We start from the raw sequence: 24,824 nt of genomic DNA on the forward strand, positions 1-24,824 counted from the left end.
TAACTTCTACTACCTACTTAAATACTACTAATTAAAAAAATATATAAAGGCACATAAAAATGTAACCAAAAGTTTACAAAATTATGACACTTCCAGAGTACCAACATCCATGATGATCAATTCAGTCCAAATCGTCGAAGCGTCATCTCAGCTATAGTAGACGTTTTTTTCATCTTCTACACGTCATGCCACATTTTAGTGGCTGCCATTAAAAACTGATTGTTAACCTTGTAATGCAAGTGCTCCCATTCCTAAACGTCACATTTCCAATATGACATATCGTTCAACATTATATGAGTTTTTGTAACTAATGTGACTCATTAATGTACACACTGAAGACTAAATAATCGGCCGATAGTTGACCCAATGGTAGGCAAAAATATTTTTTAAAGCAAATCTTTATTCCGGTCAAATTCTTCTGTCGGTCTGATACCGACTAAATCCCTACTATATCTGTCTGTCTGTTACGCTTTCAAGTTTAAACCACTGAACTGATTTTAATAAAATTTGGTACAGACATATAATTTGACCTTGAGAAAGAACATAGGATAGTTTTTGTCGCGGACTTTTGAAGAATTCTCTTGGAAACGCGATATAACTTAATATTAGTAATGCGCGTTCTGTGATTCTTTGTGATTTATGATCCTAATCAAACTATCGGCCGACTAAAAGTTTGCAGTGTGTACCTACTCTTATGAGTTAAAAATATATTTGGTGTGATTCTAAGAATGTGTGTGCAATTTTGTATAGGTCAAAAGTAACTATGTTTCATATAGGCGCGGTTCAAATGAGGTTTAAGTTATGTTTAAAAATAGAATGCTTGTTGAATGTTTGAACTAAGTTAATGTGACAGGCGAATGTCATTTGTTTTAGTGGTTTAAGTTGAGCAATGCGCTCCTTTTTAAATAAATGAGTCAGTTTGAATTCTTGAGGTATAGAATCGGAAATGAGATGTTTTAGATTAGACTACCGTTAGACACGCTGTGTAAATTTGTAAGGATTGTGCCTGAACAAGACAAAAATCAATATTTAATAGAAAATACCTCCAGTCATACTTATACATATTTAAATTCGATTAAGCGATGCATTACTCATCAGCCCAAATGCTCGCTAGACATAAGTGTAAAGAAGCAAAAAAATCTATCAATCCAAAATCCGATCGTTGAAATTCAGACGAACATTTCCGTCTAGCCGATCAATAAACACAAATCGATTTTATGAGCACTAAAACTCAATAAACATTTAAATCAATCAGCCGCTAATGCTCTTTAAATATTAAACAGTATTCGATATCAATGACTTAATTTCCCACAAATCTTCTAAACACTTAAGTTTTCAAAACAAAGATAAGATTAAGAACACCCGCACACTGCAGATTAAACATCCATCCATCGAGCCTTTTCCCAACTATGTTGGGGTCGGCTTCCAGTCTAACCGGATTCAGCTGAGTACCAGTGCTTTACAAGAAGCGATTGCCTGACCTCCTCAACCCAGTTACCCGGGCAACCCATTACCCCTTGGTTAGACTGGCGTCAGACTTACTGGCTTCTGACTACCCGTAACGACTGCCAAGGATGTTCAATGACAGCCGGGACCTACAGTTTAGCGTGCCATCCGAAACACAGTCATTGGTGTCTAAGATATACCTACTTTCAAAGCTTTCAGTCGTTCTGATACCGGCTAAATACCTGATATTTGCAATGTGCGTACTACTACCCATCTTCCTATGATTTATGAGCCCAAATAAACTATCGGCCGAATAAAATTTTGCGGTGTGCGGATACTCTAAAGAAACCGTATTTTAACCGGTTTCCAAAATTATATTTGTTTTATATAGAAGCGATAGGTTTTACAACTTTATTAGAATATATATTAATGATGTACATGGTTAACTCAACAAGTTAATGACACTGTAATAAAATAAATAAGTTATAATCGTAAAACGTTGTATATCAAACATAGTTAATTTCTTATAGTGAAGATGTTTTTGGCAATAATTACATGATGATTTATAGCCTTTTTAGGTTGATTAAGCCGGCTACACTTTATGACGTTGTAATTTCCTTGCGAAAAGCAACTGTGTAGAATTTTATAACTTCCTCAATAGTTTAAGATGTGCTTGGGGAAAATTATGATATATGTATTTCAATAAATTTTCTTTTCTCTTCTGAAGAGAAAAGAAAATTATGATATAATCTTCAGTACTTGATGAAGGAAAATGGTTTCAGAATGTTTCAATCTATCTTACCCCCTTACAACTAAGAAAACAAAAGAATTATTATAGTAGTTGTCATATTCTCAATTCAAAATTGTACAACAAATGAAAATCAAAAACAAAAAAAAGCAGATCAACAAAACGAGTAGACGCGTCATTTGTTTGACCTATTAAATAACATAGACACAAAAAACAAATGAATAGACTTGTATTATTCTTTGCTATACCTATAGCTATTGTGGTTGCTATATACCTATGGGTTTTTTATCTCAATTAGATGGGTAGGTCCCCATTATCCTCTATGGTGTAAAAACATTGTAAATGCTGTTAGTAAATTGGTCTGTGGTCGTTTTGGTATGGCTCCGTGTAATAATTGCTTAATGTGTCTAAATGTTCTGTTATTTTGATGACAGATTTAGTTTAATGTTTGAAAACGAATTAAGATATAACAGATATTTTCAATGTTGAGAGGAAAGTCCTAAATTGCAACTAGCGCGCATTAGTCTTCCTGTTCCAATCGTTATTACTCTTGAACTGTAATGCCAATCTTTATGAATTCTATTTTATCTATGACTGTCGAGTTCACTTATTTTATACATAGAATCAAAGAAACTTGTCAGAAATGCAACAATACGGTTTAATCCATGTGTTAAACTTTTTGCCCCCCTAGTGTTTAGTGCGTAGTGTATACGCTAAGTAAATAGGTACTATACTGTAAATCCGGTTCGGGTAAAGGTTATGACTTATGGCAAATTACAAATAATATATAGGTCGTCAAACACTTATCTGTTGTGGTTTTTGAGATGTCAGATCTGTTTTTTTTTAGATATTTAGCCATTAATCAGGAGTGCAGTAAGTAGAATTCTGGAGCCAAATATTTACAAAAACTTGCGGTAAATTAGACATTTGCAGAACAGATATATTAAGACCGACATTAGGCCACTTAAATGTCACCTTAGATGTCAAACAAAAACGACTAATTTGTTTGAAACAATTTCAAACAAATAAAAACAAGTTAAGTTTTGAAGTGACAGACATTTTTGCGCTATGTCAAATTAACGTACCTTTCACGGCTTTTATAGTGAAAAGGTTAAGTGGTCTGCAATCACAAAATTATTGTAATGCCAATGGTAAGGAAGCAATCATATTTGAAAACTATTTGTAAAGTAAACTCTTTCGACCCCAGATATTCTTATACATATATTCTTTCTTAAACTGTATGCCATTGTTAAGATTTAAACTAGCTACACGATGCAGAGGATTGTAACCTTATAATTAAATTGTTGTCATCATAGAACTTTTTAAACTTTGAAAAGTTATTGGGCTATATCCTTTTGATTCTAGCAAAAACTACCATAAATATAAAACTTGGGCATAAGATGAACAAAGGATGATTATTCCAGAACAACTGTTACAGCCTTTTTTGTCGTCCCACTGCTGGGCTGCGGCCTCCTCTCACAGGGAGAAGGGTTGAGCATTAATCACCACGCTTGCACGCTTTATTCCAGAACAACAAGACCAAACAAATGCGAATTATTTCTACAGCCGTATTATATATAAAGACGTCATGACAAGCATAAAGTGAAGATGCTTACAAAAGAAAGCCTTGACCTAGTCTACCTATAAGAACATGTAACGAATCAAAGAAGGGTTTGAACAACTGAGAAATTTAGAAAAGCATGTACTGTAATGAGTGAGACTGAAACACATGAATCTGTACTATTACTACACTTACTAATAACATTATTAATGCAAAAAGTAACTCTGTCTTTCTGGCTGTCGCGCTTTCACGAAAAAACTGCAGCAGTGATTTAATGAAGTTTGCTAAACAGATAGTTTAGAACCTGAAAAATAATGTAGGTCTACTTTTTACCCTTGCGGGAAGTAGTGAGTTTTCCCGAGCTACGGATGTTAACGGGGAACAGCTAGCTGTGATAATAATTGTAAGGCTTATAGATGCTTAAAGGGAACGGATGATGGAGTTTACGCTTTACAAGATAAATAAGCATGTAATAAAAGGCTTTCAAGAAAGAAAGGATGACAAGTAAATACAACAGAACAATTCCTAGAACTTAGTCTAGAAATTTTCAAACTATGTTGGGGCCGGCCTTTTGTCTAACGGATGCTGCAGAGCGCTAGTGTTTTACAAGAAGCGACTACCTATTTAATCTCTCCAACCCAGTTACCAGGATAACTTGACACCCTTTGTCAGACTTTCTGGCTTCTTACTACCAGTAACGACTGTGACAGAAGTGCAGAGATAGCAGTTTAACGTGCCCTCCGATATTCGGAGGGCACGTTTTTGTTGATGTAGACATGCTTAGAAGAAAAAAGACTTAAGTGAGGCAAAATGAAAAGATCAATGGTACACCTAAACCTAAGTGATCATCATCATCTCCCAAGTTTTTTTTCCCAACTATTTTGGGATCGGCTTATAATCTAACTAGATGCAGCTGAGTTCCCATACTGTACTAAGTTATGATAAATGATAATGATGATGAAAATCACAAACTGCAATGAAGGCAGTGAAAAAGGGTAGAGTATACGCGTGATAATAAAGAAACGATCACAACGAAAGTAAAAGTGTTAACTTTTATATACCACATAAACAATGTGGTAAACATTAAACTTTAACAATCTTAAATAAGTAACAATAAGTATAGCATAGAATGATTTGAAGAGTTTTTGCTCAAAAAGTAGCTCCGGATTGGCCGCAAAAACTTTTGGTTTAGATATTTTGCGCTGAAAGAATATTAGAAATATGTCCTCAAGTTTTACATTTTTCCATGAATGTCTTTTGCTTCTTCATGATGTGATAATGTTAAAACTTGGAATAACATGAAAATGATTACGATATTGTAGTAATAGTATGTAGTATCCAGTTGATAACCTAATTAGCTACTAGTAATACAGTAGATGTAGGTAGATGCAAAAAAAAGTTGTCTGAAAACTGAAAAATTTCCATTTCTGCTTAGATGTTCAGCTGTGCAACCAATTATCCGCATAAATGAAACAAAAATAGGAAAAGGATATCTTACCGAGTTGTAATGAATGAGTAATCCTTATGCAACAGGAGTATATTCCAAGCAATGTAAATAAGTTGGGTAACAAATGAAACACACAATTTTCAGCTAACTGTACTGTCCACAACTACCCACAGTTCACACTTCAAACAGTCAAAATTCACGCCCTTGGCACCACTGAACAAAACAAGCGGACCTTAGGCACTGTTTAGCACTGAATTCAGAACACTCTGTGTAAATATTTATACATATAAACCTCTGCAATAGAACCTCAAAAAACAAATGTCACTTCACCCTTTTAAATTTAAAAATTGGAATAGAAAAAAAAGTTAAGTCAAATCAACAGCAAAGAGGTCGAGAGTCATCCGTTCCATTTTTGTTGAAAGTCAATATGCCAGTGTTCCGAGGAAGTCGGAACTGGTTGACAGGTCGCGTGGTGCGCACGCGCAGTCGTGTGAGCGTGCTGTGCGCACGGGCATCGGCGCCACACTGAGTTCGCGCGCTTTTCGACCTACGAAACCTCCGCTCACAGCCTCCGAGGATGCATTAGAACTGTCGATTCTAAAAGATTTTCTCACGGAAAGGACGAAGTGTTCCGATATGTAGATCGTGTGTTGACGGCCTAACGGTCCGAGGCATCATCACTGACTGATGACCCAACTTTTCTTTTTTTTAAATTCTGACGTTTGAGTGGTTATTTTATTTTTTTAATGGGATTATTCTATGCATCTGTGAGCCGTAGTGAATCGAGAGAATGCTTTTTGTGTTATTTCAAAGTACTTGTGTCAATGAAAATGAATTGTGTTAGGTGTGTTACGTTCAAACGGCCACGTGTTCGACTCAAATGCGTTTGATCGATTTGTTGGTCATTTGTTACTTTAAGTGGTAACATTATTTTTCATTAAGTTTTGTATGTTTGACTTTTGGACTTATTTATGTTAATTAGAGTTATTTACACTATTTCTTACTGTATGTAAAATGTATATTATTTTTCTTGAAATACATTTTGATGTATTCCAACAGGTATCTGTGGAGATCTAAGGGGCCTATGTTCAGCAGTGGACGTCCTATGGCTGAGATGATGATGATGATGATGACATTTTGATGAACAAAAGCGACTGTATAGTATAGAATCAGTATACTTAAGTAGTTGATGATAATATCTAGGTAAAGGCCGTGACAAAGGTATCTTCGATAGAGATGTTACTTTCACTATCAGCTTGTCTATAGTGTTTAGCTTTGATAGAACCTCTTTGAGAATAATGGCTTTGTTTTATAAATACGGTTTCATGATTTACCTACAAAATATTCTTTTTATTTAGTCGTTCAATACCTATTAGGTACTTGCTGTTTATGTAGCTAGTTGATTCTCCGAAGAAAATTAGAACATGATATTTAGGAACCTAAGTGCTTTCAATGATTAAATTAATATTTGAGCATAAAATGTTTTCTATTGTTTTGATATTCGCTTTTTAAGACAGTGAACCTACATAGCTTATTTAATATAACCCTTGCCTCAACCTAATATTTTTTGTTAATACAGTAATTTTTGGCACAGCATTTCAACATACTTCGTAATATTTATTTTTTTAATTCCTGAATTTATCGTCCTTCACGAATGTGCTAATTAATTCAGTTTCCGAGCATTCAATCTCTAGAAACTTACTTTTTAACATCACCCACCATGTCTAATCAATTCCCTAAGCAAGAATATTCCTAACTGAAATACATTCAAAAGCTCGCCAAGTTTTTTAATTCTAAAGCTCGAAGCTAAAAGCTTCTATAGAACAAAAGACATCAACGCACAAAACAATACTAAATCACCAAAAACCACTTTTGGTAAAATATTGTTTTAAGTTAGTCCTAGTTATCTACCTAAAATATTTAACATAAAAACACCATTTAACATAAATTTCAACAAAAACTAAAAATAATACCTAATACAGCAAAAATCGTGACAAAAAACACCAATAAAACTCAATTTCAGTGGGCAATAAATTTGATGGCTGTCAAAAACTTCACACCGTGTGTAAAATTATCACCCTGATAATATATAGCCTTGATGATTTTACGAGCGTTACGTCACACATGACTGTCAACAGTCGACGTAAAAAAATACTGTGTGAAAGAGACGACAATAGGTTTGTTGTTCCGCTGCGTTTGTCAACTCCGCTGCGAAGTGAACGGTCGTCACGGTTCAACGCGAAAGCCGGCCCATTGCGGCGACACACCGACAAACTATACCTATCTCTTTCTAGCTTGTTGAATTGCTATGGGACCTATTTATAGAGAGAGAGGTAATCAATTGCGTTTTTTGGACGAATTGTTTAGTTTTTTGTGAAATATAGATCAAGTTTAAAATAATATGTCATTGACCTCAAGTTCCGGTAAATGGTGGCGGTTGTTGATATATAGGTAAAAACATTAATAAGTTCTCTATACAAGTAAATTGATGTGAAAAAAGTTGTGAATAAAATCTGGGGTTTTTATAAAGTAGCCTATTTACTTTATAATAAACATTGTATACGATAGTATGATATAAATTACTATTACAAAAATAACTGCTGCCTTTAAAAATACGTCTTTAAAAATTAATTTAAATATCACACTATAGACTTTCAGAAAGTCAATTAACTATCTATATTAAGTCACATGAAAGTTTTAATATTAAGTTTTAGACTAGTTACAAGGGATTTTAATATATTACTTTCTTAAAAAAAAAACATTGTCTTACTCATTTTAATACCACTAGATTAAACGATATACATTGCAGAAGAAATAATTAATAATTTACTCGTACTTAGTAAATAACTTAATAATTATCTATAAAACTTAAATAATGTAACAAAGAGGCTTTCCCTTAGTTTTAGGTTTATTAAATTCACAGAAACGCTTATCCTTTAGTAGATAAAAAGACAAACAACAAATAAGAACAGTAAATAAAAAAACAAATCTAAAATATTCAACGACGTAAAATGCCAGCAATGCAGACCCAGTTTTAGATAAAATATCAACTTTTTAGTTATAATTTTATGTTACAAATATTTTTAGTCTACAAGTTAATTTGTTTTACAAGTAGTTTGGTTTGCAAAAAATAGAAGAATTCAAAGTTAAACGAACGCAGATAAGTTAAGTGTTAGAAAGTTCTGGATTCACACCATGTAGTAACAGATAACTGATCTTTTACTTACTCCTAGGAATGCTCACTAGCTTTAGCTTAGTGCGGAAACTATGTACAGCGGGGTTCTTTTGTTTTAACGTAAGTATTTAACACCTAAAAGAAAAAAGGAGGGAAATACATAATGTAACACAAGTAAAATATGCATTACTTAAATATTTACCTAATTCCATTCCCGATAATTTATTTTTTTATTAATTTATCCACATATACACCCTCAATCTAAAATGAAATAGTTACATTCCTGAGTATAATTAAAACCTTTTCTTTATAACACATTTTTTTATTGATATAAGAATACCAATTTGTAAAGACTAATGGCTACCAAACTTTTGATCTTTAATGTGTTGAAATTGCGTTTGAAAATTACATGAATAAAATAAGACTGAAACAAATAGCTACTACACAATACATACATACAGTAAATAATAAGTACATATAGCTAGTAAATAAATACATATAGTTATAATTTGTCTATTTTACAGAAGTATCATAGAAGTAGTTTTATTTTATTTATTTAATCAAACAGTAAACCCAATTCACTAAAGAACCCAACCCACAAACATTAGAACCCACAACACAAAAAAGGCACATCCCATACACAATTGACCACCAAAGGTCATCGGGCACCATTGACCGAAGGTTTCTCACGCCCGTTGCCATGGCAACCGATACCGAGCCATATCACCGGCGATATTCGCGTAATTTGTAGCCTCGTGTACTGGAGATTTACGGCGAAACAGATCGAAGTTTACTGGGAAAAGTGGAGTAACAGCTAATGGTAAAGGCTGGGTTATGTAAGGTTTGCTCTGGGGAAAATTTGGATTCGGTAGGTAATATTTCTGAAGGAATTTGGAACATCTGAGTAGTTTTAATACAAACTGTAGGTCCAGGCTGGCTGTGAACATCCTTGGCAGTCGTTACGGGTAGTAAGAAGCCAGTAAGTTTGACACCAGTCTAACCAAGGGGTATTGGGTTGCCCGGGTAACTGGGTTGAGGAGGTCAGGCAGGGCAGTTGCTTCTTGTAAAGCACTGGTACTCAGCTACATCCGGTTAGACTGGAAGCCGACCCCAATATAGTTGGGGAAACAGACTCGGAGGATATACCTGTTATAAATAAATAATAATAATCAAGGGATTCTCGGGCCGTTAGCAAACCTTATCATCGCTGATTGAATGTCAGCGTGATCGTAATAGTTTAGTAGGAAAAGTGGAGTACATGCTAATGGTAAAGGTTGGGTTATGTAACTGAGGAAAATGCGAACTAGTATTTGTGACGTAATTGGCAACACTGGATTTAATAGTCTGCATTTTAAGAAATATGTTTTTGTCGCGATCATTGATTGAAATATAGACATTAAATAACAGTGTTTATATACGATAAGATTGGGTCTATTCAAAGTCAAATATATGCGGGGTGTTGTATTAAGATATTAATGCTTGATATTATTATATTCGATCGTTAAAAATCATCAGTTGTATAAAAATACCTATATGAAAAGTTGCAAGCTCGAAGAGAATGATATCTAGGAAAGAGCGAAGTGGAAAAGAGGATACAGAAAGCGGACCCCATCACAATGTAGGACTAAAGCCAGAGCAACAACTCAAACCAACAACACAAGTATAATTTGGCAGTTAAATTCAGTCAAATCACAAACCAACCAATCAACCAAACCGCTTACTAAAACAAACAGACAGGAAAATTAACTCAATTAATGTTCATCTTAATAAAAACCGCCTACATTATGTCGCCATGAAATTAATTAAGATGGCCGACATAGCTGGCACCTACTGGACTGTGACAACGACGTGCTTCGAGCGCCTGGCATGCCAACTACATTCCGACCAATTAGATACGAGAAAAAGTTTCGAGTAAAAAGTTTGAATTCTTACTCCTCATTGATGGGTAGTGTTGCTTCATTAGGTAGAATTTTGTTTCTCTTGTGTTGTTGAAAAAAATGGAAGATTGCTCGGATTTGGAAATTATTCATGTTTCCAAAATAGCGTAGTGACATTCGTTTTCCAAACAAACACCTGAATAATGTAAAATAACTTGACATGGATAGAACTAGCGATAATGTAGTATCTTATGCGTACATAACTTACTTAAGTATGCATTTCCATATTATTCATCTGACTATTATTTTTAATACTGATTTTACTTGCGTCCTTTAAGAAATCTTTACATGGGTTACTGTTGGTTGATGGGGCCTTAAAATACTGAAAATTCCGTCTGGTTCCCATTAGTCGAAATTCCCAGCTATCTTACAGAGAAGTACTTGATAAAAATGCTATATGATATAGTAAAATCCAAATAATATCCAAAACTACACATATGTTAAGCAGTAGCACTTGTAACCAGACCAAAGATTTATGTTATCTCAAAACATTATTCTAAATACAATCAATAAGTACGTCATTAAACACAACCGCCTGCCATCAATCTTCTGTTGTAAAGGGTTCACTTCCGACATTCTTAAAATACCTTCGCGTTTTCAACTAAATTGATACGATGCGTCCAATCCGTGTTTGAAAGCTAACCGACATAACTTGACCTCCCATCCCCCCTTGGACCGAACAAGGTATGTCCCACGGCGGGTAAATACACTGTTATTGGGGGTCTATCAAAAATGGTGAGTCCGAACTATAAAAAGGATGGTCAATTGAGATAGAGTAGAATGCTTTACAAAGCTTCACAAAAACTCTATGAAGGATTTTTAGAATACCTTTATATAAGTAAGGAATAAGGCGATCGGCTTTGCAGCTGGTCTCTGGTTTTGTTTTTGAAAAAAGTTGGAAGGGATCGGAAAAATGTTGACCGTGCAAAATTGGCGGACGTTACATTCGACCTTATTGAGGTTCTAGGGATGATAAGCAATAGTTCTACGCCCCCTTATTTAACATTTCTGATCAGGTTAGGAATGTACCTATATGAATTTTTTACATAGCTATACCTTGTCAAACTTTTGAATGCTACGGCAAAGTTTTATTGAAAATATTGAATAAAAGAACCTTTCTCATCAAAAACAACAGGATAAAAGAACAAAACGAAAACCCACTTCCAGTATAAAATTCTTCATTTACTCTCAAACGAGCCGTCTGAATCATAGAAGAATAGCATCCATCAATTTTACATTTTCTACCACACTTACATGCTTACTGAATTATATTTCAATCCACAGAGGAAAAAATATAGCGGACCTGCCATAATGGAGGTAGGTCAGGCGCCTTATCCTAGGTCAAAGTCGTACGGTGGGCATGACCAAAACCACCAGCTACGGGTGAACTAACGAGGCGTTTGAGTATTTTAGATATCTTTCAAAGATTTTTGGTACCTATATATGATTATAGGAAAAATGGTCGGGGCCAAAGAAGGCGTATAATGGTGGAATCAGTAACGTTCCTCGTTTCCCGTTCACCCGCATTTTGGCGCGCTACTTCTATTCTATCCTATTTTTCTTTATAGAAAATTGTCGACGCTGATGTCGATGATTCTGCCACTGACTAGTGAAATGAGAAGCACGTAGTGTTGCCTAACACACAAGTTTCAAGAGTCCCACTACTTTCTCAGGAGATTCTTCGTTATGGCACGTCCGTTAGTGATTTTGTTCTCCACGTTTAAATCCAATCTGGGCAAAGTAATCGGGTAATCTCAGTCAAAACGCATTGCTTCGGTGGCATTGTAAGGCACGCGCTCACTGGATTGTTTTATCGCGCTCGGAGTATTCCACGCACATTGCTGAGCGTACAATAAAACATATGAGATGCGTAGGGCTGGGAGCCTTGGGTTTTATGAATAAAATGTTATTTGACTATTAAAATTTGACTTGAGTTTAGTATGTATGCTTTTAATAGGTAAGTTTACGATTACTTAATTACATGTAGAGAATAAGATGATCGGTTTAGCAGCTAGTTTTTGAAACCTGGTTTTGTTTAAAACAAAAGATTGTTTTTTTATTTCTCATATCAATTCTTCGAAACAAGAAAACACAAAGTCGAGAAGAATTATGAAGTCCGAAAATAATTAAACCACACTTTAAACCAATACGTGTAATTATTTAAGATGTATTTTTTTGTACAACCAAAACAAAAAATACAAAAAACTCTTACTCCTTTACTATCAATTTCACAGCAATCAAAATCAACCGTAACAAAACCTCCCTTTATCGACTCGTGCGCATCCCTACACATATGAATCGCATAGCCACGCGTCCGGGGTAGCCTCGCGTTACGCCGACACCACTTTCCTTCTCCTACGTATTACAATAGCGTTTTTATATCGAATATGTTCGGAAACAATGCTGCGCTCCTTGGGAATTTTATCTTATGAGATTTTGTACTTTAATTGTATGTTTTAGGGTAACTGTAGGTTTGTATTGTAGGGTTTGCATTGAATTTTTTTTTAATACAGTCGTAAGTGCTCAGAGGGTTTGCTAAAATCATAGTCCTCTCTAGATACATTGACAATATTTCAGAATAAACAATTTTATAGTCTTAACATTTACTTTCTGTTTTAATGTTGAGTCAAACTAACAAAGCATTAAAATTAATCTTGGAAAAAATATTAACATTAATTGAAAAAAAAACAGTTATATTCCAACAGCAAATAGAATATTAAAATCCTCACAGGAATGGGCATTTATATCGAATATATACATATGTTTGGAAACAATGCTGCGCTCCTTAGGAATTTTATCTTATGAGATTTTTTACTTTAATTGTATTTATAACTGTAAGTTTGTATTGTTGGGTTTGTATTGTTGGGTTTGAATTGCAGTTTTTTGAAATAACAATAGCAGAGGGTTTTTTTATGATGGTCCAGTGCAGGTATGTATGTATCTACATATACTAGTGGTAATATATAAACAATTATATTCCAATAGTAAACAGAAAATTTAAATCATCACCGCCTTCCTCCAGAAATGGATATTTGTACACGTTCAATGCAATGATAAAAAAATACATAGGTAGCTTAGTTTATTTTAAAATGATGAATGAGGAAATAGCGTAGGTAACACAAATAATGTTTTGCAGTATTTTCTATCAAGTCTTACGAACAAAAAAACTATGATTTGAAACACGTTGGACAGTAATTTTATTTATCGCGGACAGAGGTCACATCCAGATTCTTCCCTGGAACTAGTTGATAAGAGCAAATTACTGATATTATGCAACGTAAGCACCTCCTCCGCATCAACGAGTTGTATCCTTATTGAAAAATACGGGGTCCAAATATGTCGAACTTTTTAAATTGTAAGGATTATTTTTCCGACCCAAATATCGACCAATAGAATTGCACCATTCGACGTCACGTGGTACAACCTACATGGTATTATACTGATAATTTTTGAATATTTTCTCTGGTAGTTGCTATATATAAAAAACAAAACATGATCCAGTCAAATTAACCACACGTCAAACTGACAGGTTGTGGCCGACATTTGGGACGGAAAAATAATCCCCCGAATACCACACGAGCTTCAAAATTATCTGGCATTTCCCGATAATTTTGAAGCTCTTGTGGTATTATAAGTGAAAATACCTATTCCTTAACTCGAGTTATATGGGAAATAGAGATAAGCCCATAACATATCTTTTTGTCCCATTGCTTAAATTTCATAAAAAAATATTCATTAATATTCTACCTTTGATTTGCTTTAACAGTATTTCAAAGATTCTGGAAGGAGCTTTCTTTTTTGCTAATTTGATTGGCAATATAACATCCAAATCGATGACGCATAGACGCGACGACTTATTAGAAATAGCTTTGTCTTCAAAGTTTTTTATTGAAATTGTTTGATGCTATCCAAAGAACAATATTTTCAAAAACGGCCCCGCCAACTATTCTAACAGCAACCAATATCATAGAATATCACAAAATACCGGCTCCACTCTATTGAAATTTAGACGTAAGCGTAAGTGAATCTTATTGCTAGTACGTAGTAACGCAAATTATAATATTTATCCGCCATAAGTCAAAGAGTGCACTGCACACTGGAGACTTAATAGTCGGCCGACAGTTGACCAGATGGTTGGCAAATATTTTTTTTGTTAGAAAATAATTATTGCAATAAAAAAAATCACACGGTCTGGGATCAGATAAGTATCTGATCTTAGTAATGTGCGTACTACCATTAAATAATGGTGTCCACGGCCGATTTCGGCCACGGCGGCCAGCTGCGCAGGACATATTATAGTGCACGAGCATTTGCGCAGACACAAGTGCACTCACTATTCCTTCACTCTCATAGCCCGATGGGAGGGCATCCGACACGACCGGAAAGAGATCAGGCGCAGGACCGACATTAACGTGCTCTCCAATGCACGGAACTACCATTCATCTTCATAGTGACTGGACAAGTGCCATAGGACCGCACGGTGACATAGTGCATACCTAGTGAAGTGTTACTAACTTAGATTTAAGTTTTTATTTACAAACAGATTTTTATATAACATATATACATTAGTTTTTGAGGTATTTTTCTATAGGCCATTGATGCCTGCGAATAAAGTTTAAATAAATGATTCATGAGCCCAAACAAACTATCGGCCGACTAAAAGTCTACAGTTTGCTTCTACGCTAAGCCTTGCCTGCCACGTGATATATGATAATAATAGTGTTCATTGGAATTTAATTTACGGCTGATATTGTCTTATTTATGTTTCTCATAATTATGGTAACATGGTTATGAGGTTTAAGCGTTTGTCATTTGTTTTGAATAGGTAATGCTCTTTGCTGTTTTCCCGGAGTATTACTTGAATTTTAAGGCTATGTTTGTGCATGGTAATAAACAGTCTTACCAGGGGATATCACATTGCCCAGGTAAGTGGGATCCCATCAAAAACATTAAATGTAAAAAAAAGCCAAGCCTCTACGCAATTCTTCCACCGTAAAGTTTTGAGATCGCATAGATAGTCAACTTTATTTGTAATAATAAATCAATATTTTGTGACTATTTCAATAGTTTTGTTCACATTACAATAATATTGACTTATTATAAAACATAGTACAGAGTCTAGTGTATCCGATTTTATTATAAGCCGAACCCAACATAATTGAGAAATGTTAAGCAGTAATGTGGATAATGATTAACCAAGTTGACTGTTGAAGTTTTGATATTTACGAGAAAATTGTGTAGATAAAATGTTAAGATATTATGATGCAGAGTACACAGTAAATAATCATGAATTTAAAATCTTGCCCGTCTATTACTAAAGTGACTAAATGTTTTTCTTCTCAAAAACCAAACACTAATTTTCTCAGTCGCAGCTCGCTCACCAATCCCATCAATCTAAATATTGAATGTGTTGACTCGAGCATCGAATGTGTGCGGTCTCGTTACGCAGCAGTAATGAGCACTTGCGTTCATTAGCGGCACAACACAGCGACTCCTGCGCAGCGTCGGTCTATGCATCTTGTATGAGACACCCGGTGAGGTGGGATATTCTGCGAGAAATGGGATGGGTAAAGTATGTGTGGTGATTTGGATTGTAACCTGCTTGTGTGCCCTGGTGGTTTATGTATATTACAATGGGTGTTTTTTTTTCGTGAAAATCGTTGTAGAGAAAAAAATATACCAGTTTTTTTTGCGTGTGCATTGAAACTTCATTAAAATATTTACCTGAAATTATATATGAAGTAGTATATTTTAATCACAATAGTCAAGATAGTTTTCATTGAGAATTAATCACAATGAATTGATTATATAAATATTGCTGAATTTAAAGAAAGAGTTCATTTCACAAGAAAATATACTTAAGGTGTATTTGATTTGAGACAAAGGGATCATTTATCGACATGCGACTTCTCATTCATTTCTTCTTTAATATGATTTATTGTACTAGAGCTGTGTCCCATCATGTTTGAAATATACTTTATGATAACATTTACCAAAACATGTCACGTCTAAAATCTCAAAAAATACCTCCTAACTTAGTACAGAATAGCCCTGCATCGGTGTGAGCCAGTTAGTTTGGCGCGATGTATTGCGTATTGTGGCCCTACAAATTGATTGGAGCGGTCACAGGAGCCGCCTCGCCTGTCACTCCGTCACTCCATACGAGAGTAAACTTACGTTAGCCAAGCTATTGTAAGCTTGGCAATTTTAAATTATAGGTCTCCCTAAGTGTAAAATATAAAAAATTGGGCCTTAGAACTTTTAAACACTTACAAAGATTTAGGGATTCTATGACATAGGCATTAAAATAAAATATCAACTGTATTTTGAAGAGTTACTTGTGAAAAAAATGTGGCAAGTCCTAAAAATATAATGATGATAAAATTCATAGCAATAGTCAAGGGATGCCGCATGCTCCTACCAGTCCAACCAGAATAAAATATTGTGTGCCTTAAATTTTGTCGTGATTGTAGATGAAATATGAATTTTAGTTTTTTTTTCGCAAATAAATGCGAGAACTAAAAATCTATTGTTTTATTAACCAAATAATAATATAATAAATTATTTTAAAGGAAAACTTATCTATCAATAACATTAACCTCAAAACTCATAAACTTAATAAGTTTATAACATTGTGTTCCCGTAAGTAACAATGTAAGGAGATCACGTTCCTTTCATGACAATGGTAGTGCATGCTTTCAATAAATAAAGACAAAAATGATCGGGATTGTTGTAGACGAAACAATATTTATGCGCGTCCTGCACGGGATCGAACCTGCGACCCCGGGCTACCGTGCCGGCGCTGGTGGTCTGTATGTATGCAAAGATCGCCCATCCATTCAGATATTTTACATAGCTGGATATATTTTAAAAGTTCGTTCACTTTTGCAACATGAGTAACGTCTTTTCATTTTCATCTTAAAATCTCTATTTCAACTCCAATGTTTTCTATATAAAAGATAAAAAAAATACAAGTTGTCAGTTGTAAATCGACTCAATTTAGGACACCTAACTCATACCACAATGTTTTGAAAAACAGATTAGTATATTATCTATCGGTCTCGGTGACTATTGGGCAAGTGTATCATAGGAAAGTAATGCATTATTTTTAATACGAGGCCCGGTTACTTCAATACGCGGGTCATAGTCTATATCACAAATGAAATAAAAAATGTTTTGTCCATTTTAGGAGATTTCCAGCATAAAATGGAGGATACTAGTGAAGAGAAGAGAGAATAATAAAGTATGATTCTTAAAAAATATTTCGATATCTTACTATGGTCACTGCATATAGCTAATTATAATGATGTTCTCCTCAGTTTAGATGTCATTCATTCTATTCTGCTATCAAAAGTCTGTTTAGAAGTATTTAGAGTGAAGATAAGAAGGTCTAATTGTATCATAATTAAGCTTATTTTGTTACCCAACAGCCGAAGAAGAGTTTTGATTTAAATCTTTTAGTTATTAAAGGGCACCATTATTGCATTGTTATTTAAAAGTATATTACAATCAAAGATGAACCTTAAGATGGCATTCACATAAACAGATAAACACATTAACGACTTAACATTACTTTACCACATAAATAATAACATCTACAGCCTATTTAAGACTGGCTATTTTCCTGCGGTTTCTCCCGCGTCCCGGGAAACTTGCCCATACCCGGATAAAATATAGCGTATGTTACTCTAGAGTAGTGTAGCTATATAATGTGTATGTAATAGTGCAGCAAACAATGAAAGATTTTCTTACATCGCTTCAGTAGTTCTGAAGCCTTTCATCATCATCATCTCAGCCATAGGGCGTCCACTGCTGAACATAGGCCTTCCCCCTTAGATCTCCACAGATAGGTACCAGATAGGCCTTTAGGATACACACAAACAAACAAAAAAAGTCTTCTCTATTATATCATCATAGATGTATTGATAAAATCAACAGCCTATTTAAGATGAAAAATAATAATAATTAGTTCTAGCATCGATCTCACGACATTAACACACGTTTCTGTCCGATACACCATGGGTTCCTATCTGAACATCAAAGGTTGTTGCATTGCCATAATAAATGGTACATTGATATAAATGTATGCGCTTATTGTAACTGACTTAATTACTGGTATTTATCGTAGATACGATATCTTAGTGATTGTTAATAGATGGTTTAATTGTGGGATTGTTTGTTACATTTCAGTACGTAACTATTTATCATTGCTTCGAATTTGGCAGCGTCAATGGACTTTCTGTAAGATAGACATTCTGGGTCATTGAAAGATAGATATAGCTTTGAGATACATTTGCTAAAATTGATTCTGTTTAGACTGCGCCACTTATAATTTCATAACTTTTCACGTCATCTAAAAGCTGAAGTATTCTTCTAGTACCAAAACTTTAGCATCAGTGTTCAGTTTTATGAATCCATATTTTAACACACTCTAAATATCCAGTAGCTTTTCCTAGCTAATATCTCTTTTATCTTACTTTAAACTTTACCCTTTAAACAAAATATACAAATTCCATTAATTTACTAAATACATAGTAAATTAATGTGTTAAGATATTTCAATAAATCCAAGTAATTGGAGCTTTCGAACAAAGTCACCGGATAACACTCGTGTATCAATCGTTTTGTAAATAATAGTAGCTTTGTGTCAGTTTTATAACTAGCAGAGATAATTATTCAAAACGATATCAATCGGCCGGTATCGCCAGTGGAAATCTATTGTGTTGTTCTATTAACATTTTCTCGCTATAAATGTGTATTCATGAGTGGGGATTGAGGAATACTGGATAAGGAAACTGAGCCATAGAAAAGTAGTAGGAGATATATAGTTTGTAGTGTAGTAGCATTAGGAATGGTATTTTTTTAGATTAAGTATAAAAAAATCAATACATCCATTCTAACCTATTTTACTTGGAACAGTCTGAAAGGAAACGGAGTGTAAAGGTATTTTTGGATCTATGAGCAAAAAATACTGAAGTAATACTGCTGCTGTATTATCTTGAAATGCAGACAACAATTGTGTCTGATACAGAAATGTTTAATTGGATTTTCATATGGTATTTTATCCTAATTCTGGATTTACTTATCGTGTGAGTCATATGTTATAATATTTCCGATTTTTTGGCATTAAGTCAAAATCTAAAACTTATTTATATATTCAAACTTACATACGTACATAATTTGTTAATCAGAAATTAAAGATCTTAAACCTGAAACTTCCAAGTGCATTCTTATCCAGCACATAACACAGTCTAAGACAAAAAGGCATTAACGTCCGGTGTTGAGGGGCATGCGTGTATCGCGGTGATTTACCGAAGCTAAACCTTCGGAATTGCTAATTTATTGTCGTTTGTTTGTTTGTCACCAATATCCACGTAACCCTATTGTGTAGATCACTAGATGGTGCCCGCGGTTTCACTCGTGTTTTGATGCAAATACATGATATATTAAGGCCAAAAAATATGCTAATAACTGTTCATATAATCCTTCTTTATCTCATACGAAAAATGATCTAATTTGTAATGTTGAACTATGAAAGAGTAACAGACAAACAAATTGTATTTATAATTATAATATTAGTTAAGGTACAACAAAAACCTATTAGTTACCCTTTGTATTATAATATTAGTAATTAATCGCACGATTTAACGACGTAATTCTTGATATAGGCCATTTGTTTTTGCGATTTCCTTCCTTATTTTTTATGGCTTTTTCGTCTCTTTGAGGCCGGCGCCATTTCCTATAGTGTGTGTGAGGTTTTATGACAGTGGGCACTTTCACACTATTCATGAATATCCTGTAGATAATAAACCTATTAATAGAATAGAAGATGAGGTTGGTATTACCGATCGGAGCTGTGATTTGAGGACTTAAAATAAAGTGATTTTTTAGGTTCCGTACCCAAAGGTTAAAACGGGACCCTATTGTTTTCGCTCCTCTATCCGTCCGTCCGTCCGTCTGTCACCAGGCTGTATCTCATGAACCGCGATAGTTAGAGAGCTGAAATTCACAGATGATGTGTTATTGTTGCCGCTAAATGTTGGTGGGCTCCCATATAAAAACGTGATTTTTTGTCCGTTTTATAAATCAATACGGAACACTTCGTGCGTGATTCCGACTCGCACTTGGCCGTTTTTTTTTTGTAATGTGTTAGACCAATCAAATAGCAATATGAAGTATCTACTTATTAATAAAAATAACAAATTCTCAACTTGAATTATTTGCATTGACTTCTCCAGACCCAGTATGTTCTAAGAAAACAGGTGTGAGTTTATTAATATTATTCAAAACACAATAAAATGACTCCCAGGATTTTCCCTCAAGATTTCCAAGACTTTAGTGTCATAACCTCTTGTTCATATAACTATGACATCACGATTACTCGATCATTCTGGTTACCCCATCATAGTTATGACGTTACCACCTGGTTAAGAGGCTGACAGCACTCAAAACAAAATACTTAGGTACGAAAGAGAAGCCTGATGACGGGATGTTCGTCACATAATATAAATAAATAGCTTTAAAATGAGTTGAGTAAAAATAAAAATCAACCAAGTTCTGTATTTACGTATGATCAATGTTCGTTGATAAGTAATACAGAAATATTTGTTGGAAGATCATTTTAAGAGGTAAGTTTACAATTTTTTCGTATCATCATCATCATCCTCCGAGCCTTTTCCCAACTATGTTGGGGTCGGCTTCCCGACAATTTTTTCGTATCGTGATATAATATTTTAATATGTTTAGAACTTAACAGGGTGCTCATAAATATGGTCAAGATTAATATATATTTTTTTCGCCGTCAAAAACTGTATAGATTTGGCCAAAATAATTGTTTGAGACAAGCTAATTTGGTGCTGTCAGCGCCTTAAATAAATTACGCAAATCGTTTTTCTAGAAAATAATAAATGTTGTTGAAAGTCCAGGTTGTGATCTTATTTGCTTGGTAGGTTTTCTAGAACAATGGTGTAATAATATATTTATTCTTCCTTATATTGATTCATCTTAATGAGTGGCATGATATCATATTTTCATCAAATATGCATCATGCATCGCTTCAATTGTATGTCTCTGTAGTAAGATGGGAAAGAAAAGTGATTAAATTATTGTTATTTGAGCTAGATGTTAGTGAAATGTAAGTAGGTACCTATTTGACAGAAGTTTCAACTTTTTAGTGTACTATCAAGCAATGAGTCGTAGGACCTATTACCATCCAGCAAGTTTTCGTACAGGCAATCAAATACGTTCGAAATTCAAAGCATTGTAACGGATACTCTAATCCTGAAGTTTGTTATTTTGAGACAAATGTTTTTGGTTGATATTACTATGACTAGGTATTTGCATATCTGTAGTAAAAGGAAAATCATGTTATGTAGTATGTAGGTACCAATTTTTCAAACATTACATTACAAAACATAGTTATTACAAGTAATTTCAGGCGCCACACTAATTTCCTTATTGATTCACACTATTCTCAACAATCTTCAGAGAATCACTTTTGTTATAAAGTCATTTTCCTAATTAAAGGAAAACCGACACCTATGAATAAATTATAATTAATTATGATATTCTGCGTTATTAACATGTACACCTCTATTTTATTGTAGTTGGAAACTATGATCAATGATAGCAGGAAAACCTATTATTATATCTGTTTTATTATGAATACATCAGCATAAGTTGGAAATTCATAGAATTGGTCAGACGAATCATAGGTTTGTGAACTGCATCATCGGTCTATCCCTTTTCTTATAACTACACCATAGGTATATAAAATACTAGCCGTTTTCCCGCGGTTTCACCCGCGTCCCGTGGGAGCTGCTGCCCGCACCGGGATTAAATATAGCCTATGTTACTCGCAGATAATATAGCTTTCTAATGGTGAAAGAATATTTAAAATCGGTTCAGTAGTTTTTGAGTTTATCCATTACAACCAAACAAACAAACAAAGTTTTCCTCTTTATAATATTAGTATAGATTTATCGGCTATCAATAAAAAATGTTACTGTGACAAAAAATATTTAGGTTTTTGGACTTTTATTTGTTTAATTTTTCACAAAACATAATTTTGTTTCTACTTAATTACATCTTAATTAATGCATTTCCTAATTGGTTCCGTATTTTGTACAGTCTCTAAATCCTACATATTACGAAACTCAAACTCAAAAAATCACCAAAACGAAACATCGAATCTCAAACTGCAAAACGCGAGCAAATAGTTCACAAAGAAATAAACGAGCACCGACCAAGATCACCCAGATTGAATCGTACCGCATAAATAGCCACGTGACCATTAAGGTACCACATAAAACACGCCTCAAGCCATAAATTATAACAAACTTAAACACCCGCTATAACCTCAAGAACTTCGCATAAAAAAAATACTAAAACTTCAAGTAATGAGCAACAAAACAACACAATAAATTTAAACTTAAAGAGGTGTTATAATTAATGTTTTCGAGTTAAAAGGACGACCGTAAATGGTCGGTTAATTTCTTAACCCTTTGTGCGGCTGTGTCATAATTTGTATGAAGACAAATATTATGTGCACACAAATAACTGTAGGCTATTGTGGGCTGTGTTTTTTTTTGTTTATGTTTTTTTGTAAGTATGGAGTACTAAGTATGCTTGAAATATGAATGTTGGGTACTTTTATCAATGATGCTATCAATTATAATAATAATACCGATTAAACTTTCAAAGAAAGGGATTAGGAAGTACCACCCATTAGCTAAATTAAAGGGAGAGATTTGAATATTTCCTGATGTCACTGGCCCTTAATTGATATTAATTCTAAAACCAGCATTAATCAAAACGAAAATAAAACACTTAATGATTAAATAAACAAACCAGATTTCAATCCCCACAAAGATTTACGTCCATCTCAAATCGTCACGATTAAAAACTTCACACAATAGATCGGGGCTTAACCTGTCAATATAAACATAATCCTCTTGGTTTTTCTTCACTAAATCGTCTCGCTTCACTTTACAACAGATCAACAAGTAAATCTGAACACAATAAAGTGCTGTGAACACCAAGACCATAAAATTGTGTGTCCCAACGTCTTAGTTAGCCATTTATTTATGTGTGAGGCAGAAAAAGTAAGTTCTCGGTCTTATGGACCGGGCCGCGAGTATTTCAAGTGTTAACTAAGTAAGTCTCTATTCAATGTTGGTGATTATTTATTGATGACTGCTATCGGGGTTTATGTTCGAATGTGCGATTAAAATTCTGTGGTCAGTATCAAGGAGAGTGAGTGTCTTTTGTTAGTTTATAATAATGATAGAAGTGAATGAGAAGTGATCGGGTTTGATTTAGGTCATCGTATCGACTTTTCTCAATTAAGATGAGGTTATTAATATCGATATTAAAAAGAATAGCTTTCTTCACACAAATAGAAATCTATTAACAGTCCAAATCCGATAGAGAAATTAAAACTCTTTAAAATTTAAAATTAAAATTCTTTTCATTTTTTTAAAGCACAACAACACAAATGAATCGGCTTTCCAAAGCATAGCTTAGACACCTTACTCACTATATCCCGTACTTTATATAGTATAGTTAGCTTGCTTACGTTTACTCTAAGAGTAAACCTTACCCACTTATATCGGCAAATCAAAAGATAATTGCTCCCTTTATCAGATACGTCGAGATATATCGTTCAATCTCGCCGGGGCGGTACATAGCAATGACAAAGTTCGGGGCTATCCCGTATGACCACTAATTAAGTCCTACACCTGGGACAATTAATCAGTATGATTTTATACTGCGCCTGTTTGATATACAATGTAACGTTTGTAGATGCCGAATTATTGAGTGATTGGAAGTTTGATTGGCATAACTGAGTACATACCTAAAACTTTATCTAAATGTTACTGTAATGTAATGTTTATGTAGGTCTCGGAAAATGTCTCTTATTATGTTAGTGTCTGTCAGTCAGGGCTACAGAGTCCCCGTTTTTTGGAAAACAAACGTAGAGCCAAAGATATGTAACATGCCTTCTTAAGACGTCCTTTTAGGCGGTGCTTCTCATTTCAATAGTTTCACCTTCATAATCCATTTTAATCATTTCTCTATGCCCTATGCAGTACATTTTATGTCCTTACCAACTATTTACTAACGACATTTTCCCAATTCCTTCACCAAAAAGGCAAATAATATCGAGAAAGATCGAATTCAAAATATCCCGATACTACCTACATTAAATACATAGCAATAATTGTAATTTAGCACCATAAGCCTTAAATATGGTTCTAAAATATATAACAGAGTTGTGCAACTGAACAAAGGTATAGAATGATAGATAAGCCAGTAAGGTTGAACTATGGCCCTATATAGTGAGCCGACTGCACTTTGTAAGTAGGTATGCTATTTGAAATATTTTATAGTAAAGCGTTTTCTTATTTTGGTGATCAGGCTCAATTGTTTTGTAGTATCAAGATTTAATGGCGACAAAAGTAAAAGCCTTGTAGGTTAGTGTTTAGCGAACCATTCCGATTTCCTAGTAAT

The 24,824-nt window shown here is 34.2% G+C and overlaps 1 protein-coding gene across 1 annotated transcript in view; it reads right to left on the minus strand.

Moving 5' to 3' along the window:
* The window catches only part of LOC110376260 (PAS domain-containing protein cky-1), a 121,127-nt gene extending 115,242 nt beyond the window's left edge, over positions 1–5,885 (minus strand). The window contains exon 1 of the mRNA XM_049837791.2: positions 5,254–5,885. The gene's annotated coding sequence lies outside the window, so the exon portion shown is untranslated. The remainder of the gene's footprint in view (positions 1–5,253) is intronic.
* Positions 5,886–24,824: the final 18,939 nt, after the last annotated feature.

The sequence above is a fragment of the Helicoverpa armigera genome, chromosome 23 (assembly GCF_030705265.1).
Source record: "Helicoverpa armigera isolate CAAS_96S chromosome 23, ASM3070526v1, whole genome shotgun sequence".
NCBI classification, from domain to species: Eukaryota; Metazoa; Arthropoda; class Insecta; order Lepidoptera; family Noctuidae; genus Helicoverpa; species Helicoverpa armigera.